Source organism: Lissotriton vulgaris, chromosome 10, assembly GCF_964263255.1.
Source record: "Lissotriton vulgaris chromosome 10, aLisVul1.2, whole genome shotgun sequence".
NCBI lineage: Eukaryota > Metazoa > Chordata > Amphibia > Caudata > Salamandridae > Lissotriton > Lissotriton vulgaris.
In genome coordinates this window covers 31,898,291-31,913,347 of record NC_141698.1, presented here as the reverse complement: position 1 = coordinate 31,913,347, position 15,057 = coordinate 31,898,291, and the positions used below count along the sequence as shown (strand labels likewise).

At 47.8% G+C, this 15,057-nt stretch overlaps 1 protein-coding gene across 1 annotated transcript in view; it reads right to left on the bottom strand.

Moving 5' to 3' along the window:
- Positions 1-15,057, bottom strand: part of SUV39H1 (SUV39H1 histone lysine methyltransferase) — a 66,793-nt gene that overhangs the window by 3,817 nt on the left and 47,919 nt on the right. The window lies entirely within an intron of this gene.

Sequence of the window (15,057 nt, the reverse complement as noted above, 5' to 3'; positions counted from 1 at the left end):
TCAACAGACAGAAAAGAAGCAAAAGTGTATTAAGGAGAGCAACTCGGTACTGGACCCCAGCAAGGAATTCCTTTCATGACATTCTAAAACCTGGATTTGGAGTAATAGTTCTATGAAGGTTAGAAAGAGTAAAAAAATACATACATACATATTTTATATCACACACACACACACACACACACACACACAAGAGAAACACTTCACCGCTCTGGGTAACTGTTTGGGTGTTAAGGACAGTTTAATTGGACGCAAAGGACCATCAGGATTTCACATCGTGTCTCGATAGAAGCTCTATTGGGAGTGTCATGCTACAGACACCCATGCAGATAACGGGGAATGCGAACGCAGAGACTGCAGGGTCTGTTATTTTGAGTTTCATATAGCACTAGCTAGACCTGAAGGTATCGTAGCGCTTTGCACGGTATGAGAGTAAGTTTACAAAAAGGTACATGAGGGATTCCCAGGAAAGGTAGTTGAATACATACAGCACTGAGTGGTTACCAAGCCTCCCAAGCAGATACTATACCCGCTGACGTGAGAGCACAGCACTGATGATTTCAGGATCTCAGCTGGTCACATCTCTGCAACACCACACTGAGGACAACTCGAGGGCTGATGAAGGAACAGCTGACCTCCACATCCAGAAGTATCATTAACCAGGTACACTGCTAGCTGCCAATGTCCCAGTCCAGTGTTGGTGACTTTCACACTGGAGCGCAAGTCACCTGGCGTACCCATTCCCCCTTGTAAGCCAAAAGCAGACGCCAGACGGCCACGCCGCACTGAATTATTAATGAATGATTGCCCTAGCAGCAATAATCGGGCAGCTCAGAGTTCCTTCAAAGAGCCAGGTCTTGAGGTCTTTTCTGAAGGCTTCCAGGATGAGGCTGCCTTCATTCCTTCCTGGAATTTTTGCCAGGTGATGTTGGGTTCCTTGGTGAGGGAGAGGGTGCCCTGGGTGTCGTCAGCGTAGGATTCTTCCGAGTCCGTGGTTCCTAACGATGGTTACAAGGGGGTCCATGTAGCTGTTGAAAACCGTGGGCCAGAGGGAGGATCCTTGGGGTGCTCTGTATCTAAGCTCTGTTCGGAGAGGAAGGGCTGGAGTCTTATTCTTTGTGTTCTGCCGGAGAGGAATGAGCAAATTCAGTCTAAGGCAGTTCCCTGTATGCTGGCATCGTGGAGTTGGGCAACTAGTGTGCGACTGTTGAAGGCTGCTGAGATGTCTAGTAGAATAAGGGCTGCAGTGTGGCCTTGATCGAGGTGGGTGCGGAGGTAGTCAGTGGCAGCTGGGAGGGCGGTCTCGGTGCTGTGGAATCCAGATTGCGATAAGGATGTGGTTAGTTTCTATGAAGTGTGTTAGCTGGGTGTGGACGAATTTCGCGATTACTTTGGTGGCGGAGGGGAGAGATGGCCCTGTAGTTCTTGAGGTCCGTTGGGTCTGCAGAGGGGTTTGACTTCGGCGGGTTCCCAGTCGTATGGGAACGTGAGCAATTGATGGTCAGTCGTGGTTCTGGTGCAATGGCAGAGGTGGCCCTGTGGAAGATGTGTGGTGAGCAGTGGATGTTCCTCATAGTCTTTGCGGTGTCTTCTGTAGTGACAGGGGTCCAGGTGAGTAGGGTCGGTTGGGTGGCATAGCTGGTGGATGGTGTTGGGTCGGTGCCTTGGCATTCGAAGTGGTCGTAGAGTGTCCTGATTTTGTGGTGGAAGAAGGAGCTTAGGTTTATTGCGGAGGTCCTGGGAGGGAGGGACGTTGGTGGTGGTTTCACTGTGGAGTCTGGGGAATTCTTGTATGATGGTGAAGAGTTTCGTGGAGTTGTGAGATTTGAAGAGGATCAGCCCTGTAGGGGGTGCGTGCTTCCAGGATTTTGCGGTTACTTCGGTCGTCAGCACGAGACTTAAATTCTCAGAGGTCTAAGTGTGTGTGTGTGTGTGTGAGAGAGAGAGGGGGGGGGGAAAGGGGGGAGAGTGTGTTGGCGATCTATTGGTGGGTGTCATTGGCTGCTGTGTTGACATATGTTGTGGTAGAGGGAGGAGCACGGCTGAGGTGCTCTTCAGTGATCCGGTCCAGTTTCTGCATGGGAGGCTTGGAGTCTGCTTGTGTGCAGTGGGTTGTGAGAAGGAGAAGTGGACGCAGTGGTGGTCCCTACAGAGCGGTTCCGTTGTGCGATTGAAGCAAATTTTGTTTCCTCCAACAAAGATAGGGGTAGAGTGTCCCACCGTGTGGGTGCGGGTGGAGACTAGTTGCTTCAGTCCAATGTTGGAGATGTTCTCTAGGAGGGTGGTGGAGTTTGGGTTGCTGTTGTCAAGGTGGAAATTAAGGTCTCCAAGCAGTACGTAGTCCGTGGAGTCTAGGCCTTGGGGTGCGATGTAGTCTGCGAATGTGTTGGTGTACAGGTTCCGGGTGGTCTATAGGAGAATGTTTCGGAGTGTGGTTCTGGGGGCTTGCCCATCAGTTCTTCAATGTCATCCCATTGTTAGTGGCCATACCTGTTGAGTAGAGCACTGGAGTTTGCAATGCACCATTGTGTTGCTGCCTCTTTCTCCATCTTTATCACTACCATGGCCATTCTTTTGATTTATCTCTGGAGGTGGGCCAGTAGAGGCGTGGGTGTTGCTCCTTCTTGCCGAGGTAACAATGATGGAGTCTGGCACTTTGTTTCCCTGAATGTATTTAGTGTTTATTGTGGAAGGTTTATATATTTTTTCACCACCCTTGGGGTTACCCTTTTACTGAGGCAGGCTCCTTTAAAGCCCCCTTGCCCTCGTCCAGGATGCTTGTTATCATTGAGAGGTACTGTGTCCCCTTGGTGGATGGTGCCAAAGTCTCTAGGAGGAAGCAGAAGTGTCCTTTCTACTCCTCTAAGGGGACACCAAAGTTATCAGCTGCTCTCTTGATGAGGCGGTTATAGAAGGCAGTCGTTGGGTGGTGAAGCCTTCGAAAGATTGCTACTACTGGGCTCTGTGTCAAGGTCGTCCTATTCTTAATCGCAAGTCCCAGAGTCTTCCTTCTCTTAGGCATACCCTTCGTGCGGTTCGGGGGTTGGGGGAGCGTTGAGGTTATCTTCCTCGGAGACAACAGCGGGTTTTGTGGGAATTTGGAATTCTCTCAGCTCCTCAAAACCTTCAACTGACGGAGTGCCACCATTTCCGCTTTCGGGCATTTTTTTCGCCACCTACAGGGCACTTTCAGCATCTGAGGCCGGGGAGATACTCTTCTTGTGTGTGGTGGTTTCTGGCTCAAAGGGTGTGGTCCTTCCCTTCACAGGCTTATGTTCGATGCTCGCCTTCATCGATTTTGACGATCTTCCATCGTCCGTATTCCTGGGGGGGGGGGTCTGTAGGTTTCTTTTGGTCGCGGCTGAACCTCTGTCATAGTTTTCTTCGATGCCTGGGCTGCTTTTTGCAACTTCTTTTCGTGGCCCTTAGTTTCAGACGGTTGAAGGTGTCTTGCCTTATCAGTCTTGTGTCCCTTATTGCATTCTTCGCGGTACACTTTATTTTCAGCGTCCCTTTTAAGGATCCAAACGTCTGACACCCCGCCACCCCTCCTCCCAGAGTGTCAGTTCTGTAGGCACTCCCTGGTCATCCTCATCGCTTGAGAGGCCCAAGTCCCTTAGCGATAGGTGTTTCTGGCACGTCTGCGCAATGGTCCTCCCTCTGCTTCCGGCGTACCTCGAATATCTACGGCACAAACACCCCGCAGGCCTCGCAGTCTCTATCCTTGTGATACCTCAGCAGGCATAGGTTACAAATGCAGTGTGGATTGCACTGTGCAAATTTGCAGTGGCACTTTGGGTACAATTTAAAAGGGGTATTTTCCATGGTCCCTACTTTGCCTTTCTTTGATCCATGTGAGTCGTTGCTCTGTCGTCGTGCCTCAATGGAAAGGTGTCTGTCTGGAGGTCTCTCCCTCTCTGGTGTCTTCTCAGTCAATGATTTTATTTTTACCCACTACAATTCCTTGATTCTTTCAGGGATTTCATCAAAAACTTTGGAGCATATCTTTGCTTCCAGGCCCAACGGCAGAAAAACAATCTGAAGATAGCTTAGCACGCACAGGACTCAGTTTGACGTCACACCAGGGTTGGACCTAGCACTAAATGGTGGTAGACAACGCCTCAAGCAAGCCAGGGAAAAAATAAAACCACATTCTGGACCCAACCACTAGATGGCGGAATAATGCACAACATGGGAATCCAGAAAAGGATTAATGTAAAACGAAGAAACCCATTGGAGAATATGGATTCATAAAGGTGAGTAGAGGTAGTTTGATTTAAACTAAGGCACGAAGCCACCTTCAGAAGAAAGATGGGTTCTAAGACACCTTACATTATGTGAGAACAATTTCGCCATCTCGGCCATTAGTGATAAATACCCACTAGGCATGCAGCTTCCAATAAAAGCCACAGGACATCAGACTTGTGTACGAGCAAAAGGAGAAAGATTGTCACTGGGAAAAGGAGTCCCATGCAAAAGGTATAATCAAAACAAGCACCATAGTGCCCCGTTACCCTACATACAGATCACTAAATCTGCAATTTCCTTTACTACCAACAGATCGCTTTTTAAAGTCTTACCAAAGTTATCTACTTCTGTAATTTGACTTTAACATACATATTCCATGTTTTGATACAGGACACTAGTTAATTTGCAGCTGTGTATATACAATATTTGGATTAAGGAACCAATTCCTCCATTACCATAAGTGGCATCACCAACGTTTAATTTCTGTAAAACAAGAGTCCAGTGCTTAATTTGTAAAATAAGAGCCAATATAACCTCTTAGCCTTTATCATTCATCCCTGCTGCTTCTTTTTCAGTTTTTCCTTTCTCGTCTTCCTTCCCTGCCTTTTGCAAACAAACAGTCCAAGAAGAATATGGCAAAACTACAGTAAAGTATCCTTGAGCGATTCATGAGATGCAAAAGCATTTAAATATAAAGGTACAGGATTTTACATATATTTGGAAATACAAAAAAAGACCAGGGCAATCCCAGAGTGAACTAGGCAAAGAAAAATTAATGGTAAAAGGTACTCTAACAGGAGCTCTTTTAACAAGCAGGTTGAGAACTTTACTTAACTTCAGACAAGACCAGGGCAGATGCACATGAAGGTTTGATTGAAATCTTTAGCAAAGGCCACAGGCTTGCAACTCGCCATTTAGTAGTCTCCCTCTAGGGTCAATTTTTCATTAAGGAATACCATCTGCCACAGTTACTGCTTTAAGAAAAGTTCAACAGGGTTAATGCTTTTAATTGTAGCTAAATGAAGTGACTGGATGATAGTTAAGTACTCAACACCCAATACTAGCCATGCTGGCTAGTTCAGGATTAATTTTCGTGTGGTGGCTTGTACGGGTCGTGATAGTGGTTCCAGCCATTCAGATGTTAAAGCAACAGATCTTCAAATACATCAATCACCTGGGGGACATGACCAGTTTTTATGTCCCAGCAGGTGGCTTCATTAAAGTACTGCTTTGGAGATTGTAATATTAAAGTCCTAGATCTCCAATCAATAGAAAAACCCAGCGGTTTAGTAGACGCAAGTAGGTAAGGAGCACGGCCACATGGACGATTGTTATAACCAAACTGAAAATTGAATTTATATAAATGCAATCATAAATTCCTTCATGCTGAGATGATTGTGCAGGACAAGGAAGGTTTTCAGATGTTTGTCCACAGAAGACATCCAAAGCAATGTTGAGGAGGTGGGTTATTTTACCGGTGTCACCTTATAAGTCCCGGAACCTCCACCGAGTAGGTTAAAAATCGTCCGAGCCACTCCAAAAGACAATAGGTTATGTGATCTGGATCCTGTGACCATCTTTCTAGGAAGTATTTGGACCAGTCCAAAGTAGACCAATGTATGTGTAGGGTGCCTGGTGTGATAAACCTGCATTAAGAAAGCCAGGAACAATGCAGCTCCTTTGTTCAGAATATACAGTACATCACTAGCAGAGTGGCCGCCCTGCACCATTTAGTGCAAGAACCAATCTGGTCATTTCATAAAAAGATAATGGCTGAAAATGTGCTTGTAGTAGAGTACAAACTGCAATCAAGGTTTTCCCCAAGGAATGGGAAAACATGTAGCATACTTTTCCAGTTAGGTTCATAGGGTTCAGAAAGAAGGACTGCACAAGTTTATGAAGGCTGCAAACTGGAGATTTAATTCAGCGTTACCTTCAGTTGAATTGTAAATGAGCGTCTCCAAAGACTTCACCAGGAACAGTGGGGAAGTTAGTGTGGTGACATCAGCTATTCTGGTTATAGACTTCATAAATGTCACAGAAACAAGGACATGCATTGCTCACAGTAAGGTGATGTGAGAAAGAGCCATCTTTCTTGCATTGGTATGCCCCCACTGTTTTTTGAACTGCTGATGTGCTTTGACTTAGTGTGCCCTGGGTACCTGCCAACCAGGTACCCAGGGCCTGTGTTCCTTCCCTGAAACTGTGTTGAAACTAAAACCCAATTGGCATCTCTGGCCATCTGTTCGCCCCTAGTAAATGGTATCCTAGGTACCCAGGGCATGGTGACCAAAAAAGTCCCCCGAGGGCTGCAGCACTTATTGTCCTACCCTCTGGAGCCCTGTACCCTGACACCCACACACTGCCTTTGCAGGATGAGTGTCTAAGTACAGCACTAAGCAAAGAGTCAACATGGCACACATCCCTGTGTGCCATGCCCACAGAACCCACTGCCCTGGCATACCTCAGTCACCCCTCTAGCTGGGTGCCCTATGCCAGAGGAGTGGGCACAGGTGCGTGAGCCCTGTACCCCTACAGAACCCAGGGCCATTCCTGGGCGCTTTAAGTGCAGTGATGCCATTAAGAGTATATGGTGCTGGGAGGTTGTCATTACGAACTCCACAGCACCATAATGGCTACACTGAAGACTGACAAGTTTGGTACAAAACTTTCAGCACATTAAACCCGCACTGATGCCAGTGTGGGATTTAAAGTAAAATGCACCAGAGGATCTTAGAGATGCCCCCTGATAACCTAACCTACAATCCACGTCTGGGCTTAGTGGCTGCCACACAGCAGACATATTGCTGGACCCCTGGGTGGAGAACCCCCCCCCCCTCTCTACTGGGCCTGCAACAATGCACATCCTGGGCGAGGTGCTAGGTCTCCTCCCCCAGGATGGGCAGGGGGAAGCTTCAAAGGCATGCCATGCCGCCTCTGTGAGCTTCTCCAGTCCATTTGCTGTACCCAGCAACTGCCCCCCACAAGTCCTGACCCCCCACTCTGGCGGAAAAAACTAAGCCAGGAAGAGGGGTGTGCCAGCCAGTGCCAACCCCACCCCTCAGGTGTGGGAGACGAGGTGAAGCACGACCATGGGCTCCGGCCATCTTTTAGATGGGGAGCCCTGCCCAATCACAGCTGGGCTCCTGCCCCCCTCACACAGGAGAGGAGCAGGCTAGGGGGTGTACCCACCCCAGGACAGGGACCTATTGGTCCCGGTCCCGGTCCTTGCCCTACCTGTAACGCCCCTAAATTCAGTATTTAGGGGTTCCCTGAACCTTCCTTCGATCCCGAAAGAAAAAAAGAAGATAGTAGATCAAGAGGAGAAAGCTGCTAACGGGACGACAACAACTGACTTGGCCCCAGCCCTACCGGCCTGTCGATCCTGGAACCTGCTCCTGCCTAAATCCCGGCGACTCATGATGACAGCAACCTTGGGACACCTAAAGGACCTGCCTGCCTTGACCCTCCTAAAGATTGGGACTCATCAGCAGAGGCTCTGCTGCAACAACCCCCCTGGCACCAGGCAGGCAGCTCTGGACCAGCCCACTCTGCACCCACCGAACCTGGGCCGTGCCCAAGTGAACCAAGACCACGAGGACGTTCCCCCGGCGACTGGGACCCCAAGTCCAGTGCCCAAAGACCCTCCTCGACGAACCAGACGACTCCTGCAGACTCCGAACCAGGGGCCACCCCAACGGCAACCAGCTGAGGTTAAGCTTTTTTGACACCCAAAGACACCCCTGCACCCAGAGCCCTACAGCCCCATATGCCTCCCCTTGGGGTACCTACTTGTGCTCCAAGACCCCAACCTACCTCTTGAAGTGCTGGTTGCCCCTGGAGAGTCTCCGTCCCAGAGCCTGCAGCCTTTGTTACTTTTTGACCTTTCCCATTGGATAACATTTAGCGCCCGACGGCTCAAAAGAACCCTGAACCCAGCCACCAGTGTCTCGCTGGCTATGCCACCTTTGTCCCATCCTACTTCCCCCTTTGCCCTGAAAAAAATGACCAGGAGTCCAGCTCCCACAGCCGCGTGGCCTGCTAGCCAGCAGCCACCAACCAGTGGCCCCCTTTCCCTCATTGGATACCATTGGGCCCAACTACCTCTGCACCTGTCCGCCCCTGTGACGCTGAGGGTGAACTAACTGTACTTACCTGACCCTGGGGGGCCCCGAGTCTAAGCCCAGAACTCTAACTTCACCAGCTAAGTACTAACCTGGAAACCGTTAACTCACTTACCTGCCATTGGATAACATTTACTGGTTTTAACTGCCATTGGATAACATTTACTGGTTTGATTCGAAAAATATTCAAAGTGTGAAGTTTTAGAAACTAAAAATATTCATATAAAATCACCCGAATTCCGAAGTACTCACCTGTGATCAGGGGAGAAGCCAGTACTGTACCTTGTAGCCCAGTACTGAACCGCAAAAGTAATCCTTGCCGGATTTACTAGTAATCTGTATTTTCTCCATAGGAATCCATTGTCTGCTTTTCTATGAATTTTCTTGCAAGTGTCTACTTTTGAAAGCTTGAAGTATTCTCTAAAAATCATACGAAATACTGAAATGCAATTACCTACCGGTTTTAAATTGAGACCCCCAGTGCTGGCCCTAGGAGTCCATTACTGGATTACAAAAGCAACAAGATCGTACTTTACCTGCAACCTGAATTTTCTCCCATTGGATAACATTGCCAGATTGTAATTGAAAAGTTTCTAAGTGTGAACTTTTAAAAACAGCTTTATATTCATGAAAATTCACTACAGTAACTAAAACGTTTTTGCTAATCTGGTTTCAGCTTAGACCCCAGAACTGAATCTAGGATCTAGTCCTGGAACTACTAAAGTAATCTATATGGCAATCAACTAATTACATGATGAAAACCCATTGAGCTCAATGCTATAGTGTTTTTAGAAGTGTGTTTACTGCAACTCCTATATCTATTGTGTTCATAAACTTTATTGCTCTTTGCAAAGTAATTACATGAGAGTACTCATATTGAGAAAAGTATATTTTGATATCGGCTGGTTCTAAAAATAAAACTACTATCTGTGGATATAAAAACAATTGGCCTGGAGTTCAGTCCTTGAGTGTGGGAAACAGTTTGCTGACTGAGTGTGTACACCTGGACTGTTCCCATGAGGCACAGGGTCAGACTGATTTGCATATGGCCATGTCTGAACTGGGGTGGCAGAGTCAGCAAAAGAATGGTGATGGATTAAACCCAGATCAGTTGACTGGGGTGAGTGTTTGATTTGCTCGTACGCTCAGTCCATCATCCCTTTTGTATCGACAGTGTACAACAAATGCTTTACACTGTCCTCTGGTACTGCCTTACTGCTCGACCAAGCTACCACTATTTGGAGTGTAAGGTCAGCCCTGACTTTAACCTCTGTTATACCTCTGGGATTTGTGGACTATACACACTGTACTTTATTCTAGTCCAGTATATATAGAGCCACTTTCTCACAGCTGAAAATAATTTTTTTTAGGGTTAGACATTAACCCCTTCACTGCGGCGGCTATTCCGCCGCATTGCTAAGGGGGCAGGGCGGCCGCATGCTGGTGACGGAACCGCTTCGTCATCAGCCGCGGGTGGGCTGTGCTCATGACGGAGCGGTTCCGTCATGGCCCGTCCGCTCAATAGAACGCCCAGCGCAGGCGCGGCGGCAGGGCCATGACTGAGCTGCTCGTCATCAGCACAGCGCCTCCGCAGCTGATGACGGAGCGGTTCTGTCATCAGCATACAAAGGGGTAATTTGTCTTTTATTGTGCCTTTATAATTTGCTAAAGTAACCCCCTTCCCTTAAAAAAAAGTGGGGGGCAACGGACAGTATAAAAGGTAAAGGCCAGGACAGGTGTTTGTAAACCACGTTAAAATACTCAAATAGGTTGATAGAAAAGCTGGTCCAGTCTCCAGACGATTTACTAAAAACAGCTCAATTTACGCTCAATTGGAGGGCATTAATGTAAAAGTTGAGGGGCGTGGCCAACCGCTAACGAAGATGGCTGCTCATCAACTAAATCGCAATACATCAAATATTCAGCTACCACAGCATTAAATGTCTGCTTCCCAACTCTTCTTCCCTGACCCAACCCAACTCCCTCCCCCTCACCTATATGACACCCAACATGCGACTGAGGAATAAGAGTGGCCTGCTGCTAGATATCGTAGGTGAGGCCTGGATGATAAGGTGTAGCAGGGACCTCAAATAGGCAGACGCCTCAGGTGACATGAAAGCTGCCAAGGACACCGTGCAGCTGAAACTTGGAGGCCCCGCTTCGGAGGATAGTGGAAGCAGCCAAGAAGTTGTGTTGGCTGAACCGGTTTGACTGGCTCGCTAAAGACAGATTGTCTTGAGTTGCCAGGGGTTGTAGGCCGGGCAGCATGGGAGGGCCAAGACCTCCGCCATCGCTGCTGCTGGGCGTAGACTGCAGGCCACAGAAGGAACGGAGTTGCCCCCAGCTGGTGGCCCCTCGTGGTCGCACACCAATACATTCGTGCACTGTCATTGATCTTGGGAGGCTGGATTGACCGCTGCAGCCCTAAACTGGGAGCCCCCGACACTGCAGCCAGTAGGTAGCAGCTCATAGGCTAAGTGTTAGACGGAGCCCGGGCCCCACTGCCTGCAGGTGACGCGCCCTGAGGCCCCTGGGAGCCAGACTCTCCTAGCTGGGATCTGTCAAAGTGGCGCCTCGAGCATGTATATAAAATCGGGGCCTTTCACGGTGCTACAGCTGCTAGCGTCCTAAACCAGCATAAATCTGATGCAGTGCGGCACCCTTTATATTCGCGGCACCCTTTATACTGGCGGCACTGCATGCAAGGGCTTCTTACTCAGAGTGAATCAATAGACTTCTCCCAAACGTGAAGCAAACTGCTTACAGCCGCTTTATGAACTGAGGCAGCCCAAAGGGAGACACCTGAGCACTGCCATACGGATGAAGACCTAAAAATAGAGTCACTCTGTACAACATACTCGCCCATATGCCATTCTCTCTGGATCTACTTGTCCTGGATCCCGCCGCCAGGTTATAAAGTGTCCCAGTGGGCCCCATGTCATACAAGAGGAGCCTTTACCACTCAATGCAAGGGGGCCAGGTGTCATTACTGGCAAGACCCATTGCATGAGGGGATAACGCTGCCTGGTGTTAAGGAAGAAAACAGGAAAGCCAACAGGCAGCGAGTACTCCCTTCTCCCCACCCCATTCTTCAAAGCAATGGAGGCGCCGTGGCGGGAAGCAAGGAGCCCCATTGGAAAGGACTAGTGGCAGACGTATGCAGTCTACCAAACCCAACTCGACAAAATGTAATCAACCGAGACAGTGCATCAGTGCCAGTGGTGGAGGACCAACGGGCACGCCAATTGCCCCCATACTTCGCCCATAAAGTACAAAAACTTTGCTGGTCCTTTCTTGAAGTCAAAGAGAGGACTCCATGATATGCCTAGTGAAACTGCGAGTTGTAACAGATGGGAAAACCTGGAACTTTACCACCCGGAGGTGGTTTGGGCCTGGTTGGAGAGTGGTGGGAAAGACCGGTCGCAGGTCTCGGCATAAGCGGCAGCAAACCGGGGATGAGAACTAGACTGCACCATGAGATGATACAGGCTAATAGCATTGCCACAAACTGAAGTAACTCTGTTACTACAAAGACTGTGCAAAGAGCCATTTCGGAGTTTGCATGGATGGCCCCAGAGTATATGTGGACTTGGTAAATTTTTCTATACAGAGACTTACTGTGGTAACATTTACATGTTTTATCTGGGTGGTGGTGGGGTGACATCTGGGTGATTACCACATTCATCAGTTGGTTTCATGTTTTGGAGGAGACGGGCACTCTGCACAATTAGGGCTGCAGGAAGTTCTAGGTCCGTCATGCAGGGAGGGGATATTATGTTGGTATTTCTGTTGACATGCTGTTTTGCTACAATGTAGGAACTCTTGCACTTCATCACCAAACAAACACATTAACGTTGCATTAGGGACATGTCCCCAGCCCATCCAGAGGTTCACATTGGGGGGGGGGGGGAAGGAAGAGGACAGAACACAGCAGTCATGAATAATCTGCACTTATGGCACCTGGGGTTAGAATGGCACATCTTCGCCTGATGTTCTGGGTGACAAATTAAGAATGGGGTTGTAATGCAATTCATCAAGCGTCACTCCCCAGATTTGCTCCTCCAACCATCACTTAGTGGGCACAACTTTTAGCGCCATAGACCGTTGGGGGCATAAGATGCTCGCAAACGCAGGGTACACTTCGGGTTCCAGGAAAGTAAGAATACTAGTTAGAACATCTTTGCCACTCAAGGTTCACAATACATGGGCAGACACAAGCGGTCTGTATGTAGCTCTTACTGGTACCTGAGAGGGGACAACCCTGAACATACTGGATGTACATGTCCCTCCATGACCATAAGCTACCTACTGCTTAATCTCCCTGAAGGATAACCATTCGTGCATGGAGATTTAATTTATGACTTTCAGTGATGTGGAGGACTGTTGCACGCCCCCCCCCCCCCCCAACCCCACCCAGATGGTTAGTATCCATAGGTCACCCCATAGATTTTCCCTCAGCGCTTGGCCTCACGGCACACAACTAACCCAAACACTACACTGTTCACTTCGGGCGCATGATAGGTTTTCCTGAATTGATTTTTTTAATTTACTGTAGCTTACAGACTCGCTAGATTTCATGAGGTCCAATACTTGGTCAGAGGCATCTCTGACCACTCACCGCTTTGGGCTGTTTATTGTCTAGATACTACACTAGAGTGCTTGGAGGTCACGCTCAGTCACTGGATTCTAAATAATCAGCATATGGGAGAGACTTTTATAGGCAACAGATTCTACTTCACAGAGACTGTAGACTCAGCAGACTTTGTGGAAGCCTATAACGCAGTTCAAGGGCCGGTTTACATTATTAGTTGGCTACAAGAAAGATATAGGGGGCAGAGTTGGATGCACTTTAGCACGAGATCTTTGCCAGAGACTAAATCGACAGGTCCAGATCAAGAAGATATTAAAAATACACCCTAACATTTAAGAGAATAGAGAGACATGGCAACTCAGGCCGGCATAGGGCGACCCTGCATTGCATCTATGAGGTGGGAGGCAAAGTGGGGAAGGATCATACCCTGGTTGGATAGCAGGGAGCAGGCAGGCCACTGGGTCTTGAAAATCTGCAGAGGACGGGCACTGGGCGACTGATAGGCAGGGGATTACTGAAGATTATGCCACCTATTACGCCCAGCTTTATTCCCAAAGCAGAGCACTATGCAATGGGAGGACAACATTTCGCTCCATACTGATGACCTCCTGCTATATGTAGAGGAACACCAGTTCTCCCTTAACAGAATTATGAACATAGCATCTTTGAGATATGATTAATTAGGCAAAATCGCTAATCTACATTCTGTAATGTAATGTAAACTAGATTTGCATACCGCGCTGTCACCCGAACGGGTATCCTGGTGCTGAGAGAGTACCTTGTTATAGTGCATAATTGATCGGCCACCCTAGAAATAGGAACACAGTTAAAAGTTATGGGAGGGAAACAGAATAAGACAGCAAGATGGATCAATGGAAATACATCAGTGTATTATTCCTCCCTCGGAAACAGCCAGGATTTCAACTTCCTCCTGAATTGCATTAGATTCTCACTTTGCCTAATGTCGATTGGAAGTTCATTCCACAGCCGCGGAGCTAAAGGCTCTCCCTCCTGTCCTGGATCTTTACATTTTTTTATTAGTGTTCACAAAGTTTGCTGTTGATTAACGAAGGTTTCTCGGAGAAGAGTATGCCACGTGAAGTTTCTCTGCAGTGGTCTAGGACCAAGACCATATACTGCCTTAAAAACAATGCAGAGAGACTTAAATTGTATCCTCTGCCGAATCGGCAGCCAATGAAGATCTTCGGGCCAGCAATGCAGAGAACCTGCTCTGCCGGTTCAAAGCTAGCTTTGCTGCTATTGTTTGGATTCTTTGCAGCTGCAGTATCAAGGAATTTGGTGCTCCAAGATAAATGGAGTTACAATAGTCCAACCTGCTTAGATTAACTCTCCTCACTACTTGTATTCTGGCAGAAATTGGCAATAAAGGGAGAATCTTTCGTAGAGCTCTAATCAAACAAAAACAGGTACCAACTATTTTGTTTACTTGTGAGTCCAGTTGAAGACTGTTATCCATCAACACCCCCCAGATTGCATACTGTTTTATCTGGAATTAAATGTGTATCTGTAGAGGTGAGCCGGAAGTCAACGGGAAGGGGAGAGTTATTTTACTTGTAATACAATATACAACTTCTGTTTTATCTCCATTGAAATGGAGTAAGTTATTTCTAAGCCAGTTTGTAGTACTTTGCATGCACGTACAAAATTTATTCATGTAGATTGTTGGAGTTCCTTCCAGCGAAAACAAGCTGTGTATCGTCAGCAGAGTGGACATTCTACTCCAAAGGACTTAATTATAGGAATAAGTGGACGCAGGTATACATTGAATGAAATCGGACTGATTGCTGATCCCTGCAGGACCCCATGTTGGACGGAGGTCTTCGTAGATGAGAAACGTTGAATACTCACTGCCTGTGTCATGTGCGATAGATAGGACTGAAGACATTTTAATGCCTGACACTTAACTCCAATGTTTAAGTCCTTTTAGCAGAATGCTGTGGTTCACCATATCAAATGCGGCTGACATGCCCAGCAGCACTAATACGACCGATTGTCCATAGTCCGCTCGAATTCTCAAATCATCATACAGTCATTAGGGCTGTTTCCCATGCTCAGGACGGAACCCCACTTGCAGCT